The sequence below is a fragment of the Pleurodeles waltl genome, chromosome 5, assembly GCF_031143425.1.
Source record: "Pleurodeles waltl isolate 20211129_DDA chromosome 5, aPleWal1.hap1.20221129, whole genome shotgun sequence".
Classification (NCBI taxonomy): domain Eukaryota; kingdom Metazoa; phylum Chordata; class Amphibia; order Caudata; family Salamandridae; genus Pleurodeles; species Pleurodeles waltl.
The window spans coordinates 471,180,513-471,187,912 of record NC_090444.1 but is presented as its reverse complement, the minus strand read 5'-3'; positions in this window follow the sequence as shown (position 1 = coordinate 471,187,912).

Genomic DNA, 7,400 nt, shown 5'->3' with positions numbered 1-7,400 from the left:
CAAAAGGCCGCCCGCCAGCCCAGTGGGAAACACCCTTCCCACGAGGAAGCCGGCTCCGAATGGAGCCGGCGGAGTGGGAAAGTGCGACGGGTGCAGTTGCACCCGTTGCAAATTTCACTGTCTGCAATGCAGACAGTGAAATTCTTTGTGGGGCCCGCTTACGGGGGCCCCTGCAGTGCCCATGCCATTGGCATGGGCACTGCAGGGGCCCCCAGGGGACCCACGACACCCCATACCGTTATCCTGTTCCTGGCGGGTGAACCGCCAGGAACAGGATGGCGGTATGGGGTGTCTGAATCCCCATGGCGGCGCAGCGAGCTGTGCCGCCATGGAGGATTCAGAAGGGCAGCGGAAAACCGGCGGGAGACCGCCGGTTTTCCTCTTCTGACCGCGGCCAAACCGCCGCGGTCAGAATGCCCTGCGGGGCACCGCCAGCCTGTTGGCGGTGCTCCCGCCAACCCTGGCCCCGGCAGTCTAGTACCGCCGGGGTCAGAATCACCCCCTTTGTATTAATGAACCATAAATATGAGTTGAAACAGCATTAAACCATGGATACCCATTTTACCTTATTTGCAGACAATGCCCTTCCCAGATCCATAATGTGGTAGTGTAAACTGGAAGGAAAATGGTTTGTGCTGTAGAAGATTGGGCCTACTTAGCTCAAGGACAAAATAAACATGAGAACTTGTCCTTGACCCCAAACAATGGCCCTTGTTATGACATTGGCGGTAAATGCAGCTTACCGCCGCCTGACGGCTGCCAACATACAGCCGCGGTGGCGAATATCAGTTCACCATATTATGATACACACACAAACACAAAACCAACAGAATACTGCCACATACACAAATCCGCCAGCCAAAGTTCAGTGGTAAAGTGTCGGTACGAACACCCATACCGTTATGCCAACAAAACCACGCCCACCACAATATGACCCACGAATCCATGGTGGACATTCAATGGCGATTAACCATTAGAGGTACACAAAGGCGTGCTCAGTATGGCCACCCCAATTTAAAACTACACAACATTGGCCTAATAGAAAATCACACACCTGGCACTGATACACACACCACACCCATCCACCCATAGCACTGTAGAACACACACCCACATTACACACAACCCTTTATGAATACCAATAATCACCACAAGACTAACACGAAGACCACTGAGACAACTACACACACACACACACACCACAAACACCCATCCATCCGTCACACACCCCACATCCCACACCCCACCACATCACTTAACACCCTCTGCACAACACACAACACCCATGTCCCCACTAAGGCACCCACGTTTCACTGATGAGGAGTTGCGGGTTTTGGTGGAGGAAACAGGGTAGAGCCACAGCTGTTTGGAGCACAGGTACAACAGATAGCCATTGCCAGGAAGATGGAGCTATGGCGAGAATCGTGGACAGGGTGAATGCAGTGGGACAGCTTCCAAGAACAAGGGACGACATCAGAAAGAGGTGGAACGACCTACGGGGATGGTACGTTCTGTGGCAGCAAGACACCAGCTCACAATCCAGAGGACTGGCGGTGGACCCCCACTTTCTCCCCTACAGCTGACAGCATGGGGTGCTAGCAGATATGGCCAACATCATGAGGGAATGGACAGCACACCAGCGGGCCCCTACCACTAGCCAGTCTACTGACCAGCCCACCACTTCTGCTGCAGCTAGTGGGCAGGATGCCCTGCCACAGGACCCACACCCCACCAGCACCCCTCCCCCCGCAGAAGGTGAACCACCCGCAAACATTCCCTGCGACCCAGACAGAAACCAGAGAGACTTGCCAAGACCAAGACCACTGCCAGGAAATAAGACCCTCATGAATGTCCCCCTTGCGTCCCACCCTGTCACCTTGTCCAATTTGAACTGCCTTTGATCCCCTTCCTATGGCCCCTTGGACACTGGACCTGTGCTACAAACAGACTGGAACAATACCCTTGACGTTCCTCAACCATCACCCCATTCCATTGCACTTTTCCATCAATTATTTGCACTACAATAAACACCCTTGAACACATCTTGAGTGATAGTGCTTTATTTGATGAAAATGTGCATTTAAGGAAACAGTCACATTATGTGCAAATGATCTGAAAACTATGATAGCATACATTTAATGACCTGTAGCTGTCTGTAGTCATCACATCAGTGCACAGTTGTTATTTCACCAACATCTGCAAAATGAGAAGCCATAGGTGACAGTAAGTAGAGATGCAAATGAAGTGAATGCCATCCTGCTACAGCCACACAGAAAACACCAATAATCAGAGGAATGGTCAGTTCCACTGTCTCACCTCTGTGTCATTGGAAGTATTGACGTATAACTGATGTTCTGTTGTCCACATCCTGATCTTCTGCCTCCTTATCCTCACTGTGTTCAGGGTCCACTGCTGCCACAGGGGCAGTTCCAGTCTCCTCCCCCTGCAGATAAGGCACATGTCGTCTGAGGGTCAGGTTGTGCAGCATGCCACTACTATCTGGCAGACCTTCTTGGGCGAGTAGCACAAGGATCCACCTGTTAGATGACGATTCTCAGTCCATGTCCTGCCATTCCTCACAGGGGTCAGGAGCCATGATAGGTTTGGGTAGCCAGAGTCACCTGCAAGTATCGAGGGACAAACATTAGCCTTACACAATGGTATGGGGCTAACACCAGAAGGCATACACTGACATACATAGGGTGGGGAGTCAGGCTTGCAATTAGCCACACCCTGTGCCTCTGTAGTTGTGTCCTCACATTTGGGATGCTGCTATTCTTCAGGACGAAGGCGTCATGCCCTGACCCAGGATACTTGGCGGTGACGTGGGAAATGTACTGTTCCGCCAGGCACACCATTTGCACATTGAGTGAGTGGAAACTCTTCCGATTCCTGAACACCTGTTCATTCTGGGGGGGGGACAAATGCAATATGTGTACCATCAGTCACTCCAATAATATTGGGTATATGTCCCATTGCATAGAATCCTACCTTCACAGTGGCTAAATCTTCCACCTGGGTGAAAGCAATGTAGTTGCACATGTGTTTCACCAAGGCAGACAAAACCCTTGCCAGCACGATTGAGAACATTAGCTGTGACATTCCTACTGCCAAGTCCACTGTCACTTGGAAAGAACCAGTTGCCAGGAAATGGACCACTGATAGAATCTTCACAAGAGGGGGGATTCCAGTGGCATGATGGATAGCTGATATCAGATTAGGCTCCAATTGAGCACACAGCTCTGTGATTGTGGCCCTGTCCAGTCTATAGGGCAGTATTACGTGCCTGTCCTCCAGTGTAGCCAAGTCCACAAGGGGTCTGTACACAGGGTCTTGTCTCCTCCTCCTATTAATCCACAGTGGTAGGTATCTATGGGACACAAGAGTGAGTAGGGTGTCACAATTTGAGCAATGGAATTACCTTCTCAGTGCACATTAAGCATTGATGTAATGGGACAATGAGAATGTCAATGTATGTGCAAATTGTAGCAATGACGCAGAATGTAATCCACCACCATGAAATGGTGACCGCCTGTCCTGTATCTAGGGACAGGTGGAAGTGAGGTAACTCTGTCGACGTTGGGCATCATGGCAGAAGGAGGTTTTGCACTGCCATACAATTCCTCATTGGCTAATATGGGGCTCTATGGAGTACAGTGGCCAATGGGGATCAGCGGCAACAGTAACGGTGTACACCGCTGCGGACGTGACTGCCATTTTCTATTCAAATCCTCACTTTCCACAGGACAACACCTATACTGTGTGTGCTTCTGTGACCTGTGTTTGGATCCTGCCATGGCATGTGTGACCGGGGAAAGGTCCCCTGCCTTCACTTCGGAGGAGTTGGAGTGCTTGGTGGGTGGGGTCCTACACCAATATGGACAGCTGTATAGACCTCCAGACCAACAGGTGAATACACCTTGGGCCCGATGCGTGTGACAAGGTTGCATGGAGATGTGTGTGCAAGCATCGTGTCATTTGGGGAGGTGGTATGTCTGGTGGTAGTGTACATGGTGGGCGCTGGGTGATGTGTGGAGCTGGAAATGGTATTTGTGGGCCATATGTGTGACAGGCTGGATTGTACGTGTAATGGTGTCCTCCTGTCTGTGTTTCCTCGGCAGGTCAGCTCCCATCAGAAGAAGGGATTGTGGCGTGCTATCCCCAAGGATGTGCGGACCCTTGGAGTCTACACCAGGTGGAGCACCCACTGTAGGAAGAGATCGGAGGACGTGAGACGCTGGGCCCGAAAGACCGTGGAGGCCCGGCTGGGCATGGCCTCCCAATGAGGGCAGGGTGCCCATCGGAACCTGACCACCCCGATGGCCCGCATACTGGCGGTGGCCTACCCAGAGCTGGATGGGTACTTGAGGGTATCACAGCAGCCACAAGGCGGGCGAGTACAGTGGGTGTTACAACTATAATTGGTAGGGAGCATGGGATCCTGGTGGTAGGCGTCAATTAGTGGTTGCCCCTTAATGCCAGCTCAGACATTGCAGCGTGATCCAGCTCAAGAGTAATGATTGCATTTCAACATCTGGTAAACTAGTTAGGTTGCATTCCATGTCAGACAGGGCCCAGTGACTTCCAGGAGGGATGTAGTTGGCGGGGGTTGGCTCACATCTTGCTGCGGTACCTAGCCAATGGAATGCCAGTGCAATGCATGGTGCTCAATCCCGATTCCTGTGTGTGACAGTAATGAGTATTCCATCTGTGCTGTTGGTGCTGTAATTGACCTAGTGTTCCCTTTCTCTTCCCCCCCCTTTTTTCTTCTGTCATCCTGTCAATGTGTGCATTAGCATTATCTGGTGGAGAAGCAGGGGCACCAGCGACAGAGGCAGCTGCATCCCACAGGACCCAGGAGGCAGAGTCAGATGAGGCCGAGGGGACCAGTGGGACGGAGGACGAGGGGAGCACCACGGCGGAGACAGGAGGTGACAACACTGACTGATTCCTCCTCTGATGGAAGCTCCCTGGTGGTGACAGACACATCTGGGACCACCCCAGCTACAGGTACAGCCGCCACCCCCGTACCAGCGCTGCCCTCCCAGTAGCCCCTCACTGAGTTGCCTGTGCCCGCTCAAACAGGAGGGTGTGCATCTCCTTCGCCCCAGGCACCTCAGGCCATGCCCCAGTCAGCCCTGCTGCACTCTGTGAGGAGGCTATTGACCTCCTGAGATCCATCTCTGTAGGGCAGTCAACTATTGTGAATGCCATCCAGGGGCTGGCATCCCAGATGCAGCAATGCAATGCTTTCCTGGAGGGCATTCACGGTGGATTAGCGGCCCAACAGAGATCGTTCCAGGCTCTGGCCTCCTCTCTGATGGCAGCCATTATCCCTGTTCCTACAGTCCCCTTTCCATCTACCACTTCCCAGCCCCAATCTCTTCAACCCCATCCCATGCACACATACAGAAAGGTAAAACATCACACAAGATTGGCACAGACAAACACAGGCAGCACACTTCAGGACACAAGCTCTCACACAAACAACAGACAGTTGCACACACAACATCCACGGCCTCCACTGCCTCCCGTACTCCTCCCTCACTGTCACATCCGCACTCACACCTGCATGCACTGCATCCACAGCCACCACTACCATCACACCAAGCAGCGCACATCCCTCACTTGCAGACACCTCCACAACATCCATCCACGCGTCCTGTGTCCTTTCCCACCCTGTCTGCCCCATCCTAAGAGACACAAATGCACACAGACACCCGTCAGCCATCCACCTTACATCAGCACACTGCCCATGCACCTGCACCCAAGTCCAGTAGACATACACCTCCAACAACCACTCCCTCAACCTCCACTCCCATCCCTCCTCCCTCATCCTGCCCCACCTTCCCTAAGAAGCTTTTCTTTGCCTTTGCTTAACTCACCGTCTTGCACGTAAGAGCAGGGTCACAATGTCCCAGCCAAGCACCTCAGCCAAACAGTCCATGGGAACAGTGGAGACACCTCCTAGGCGTGGAGGCAAGAAAGGGAAAGGTTCCCACTCCACCACACAAGAGAGAAAAGGATCCCACTCCACCACCAAAGAGAGAAAAGGATACCACTCCACTGTCCAAGAGAGGGAAGGATCTCATTCCACCTCCAAGAAAGGGAAGGATCCCACTCCACCAACTGAGAGAGGCAAGAGGCCTCCTCCACCAGCAGTGGGCAAGGAGTCCTCACTTCCAGCAGAGGGTGGCAGGGTTTCCCCTCCAACACCAGTGGGCAAGGAGCCCTCACCTCCAGCTGGGACACAGCAGCCCTCACCTCCAGCAGAGGGCATGCAGGCCACCCTCCAGGACCTGTTGTACAAGGAGCCCCCTCCAGAAACCCTGAGCAAGTTCCCCACCTCAGAGACTGACTTTGCACTCCCCAGCAAAGAGAAATGGGCATGGAACCCCCTCCAGAACCAGTGGGCATGTTCCCCACCTGAGAGACTGTGATCGTGCCCTCCCCAGCACAGAGAAATGGGCATGGAGCTCCCTCTAGAGCCAGGGGGATAGTTCCTCACTTCAGCTGAGGTGCTCCGAATCCCCCTTTCCCCCTGAGGTGCCTGCCATTCCCAACATGATGCCCCTGCACAGAGTAGTGCGAATTTCGTCAGGGAACAAGTTGGGCCTTGGAATGGGACATTGGCCCTTTCTTAACAGTGACTCAAATATCTCTTTTCACATGGACAATATGGTGGCTGTTTGCATCAAATTACATTATCAGTTCTGGCTAAATGTTGTCCTTGCATTATTATGACATGTCCTGTGAGACTGGTTTTCCTCTGCAGCTGGTTGTGTGTATGGTGTGTGTTGTGCGTGTTTGTGTCACTCTCCTTTTCCCTCCTCCCTCCCTTATGTGCTAGGTGGCTGTACTCACCGGCGTTGGTGTTCCAGGTGGAGCATGGCATAGATGAGCATCGGGAAGACTTGAAGTTCCGGTTCCATGCGGCGTTGAACTTCTCTGTGTCTCTGATGGTGAGACTTTCGCCTTCTGTGATCTATTTCCACCAGGCTTTTGATGGCGTTGGTACCACCCCAGAAATTGTAGCGGTTTGCTATGTCATAATATGGTAAGCGATACCTTGTCTTTCACCTGGCTGTTGATGGCTACCACCGTGGTCAGTTATGTTAATGCCCTGGCGGTTGGTGTGGGACATTGGCTGTCTATGGGAAGTATCACCGTCATGGTCATAATTTGGCAGTAATTACCACCGGCCTGTTGGCAGTTACCACCACTTTAACAGTCACCGCTATGGTCATAATGACCACCAATATGTCTTGGGCATTGGGCTATAGGAAGTCCACACCCCTGATATGTGAATTCAAAACAAGCCTCTCAAGTCAACGCTATCAAGAAACAATGACAAGTAAGCAGACTTCACTTAGTAGAAAAGCAGTTAGTCACTGATAACTT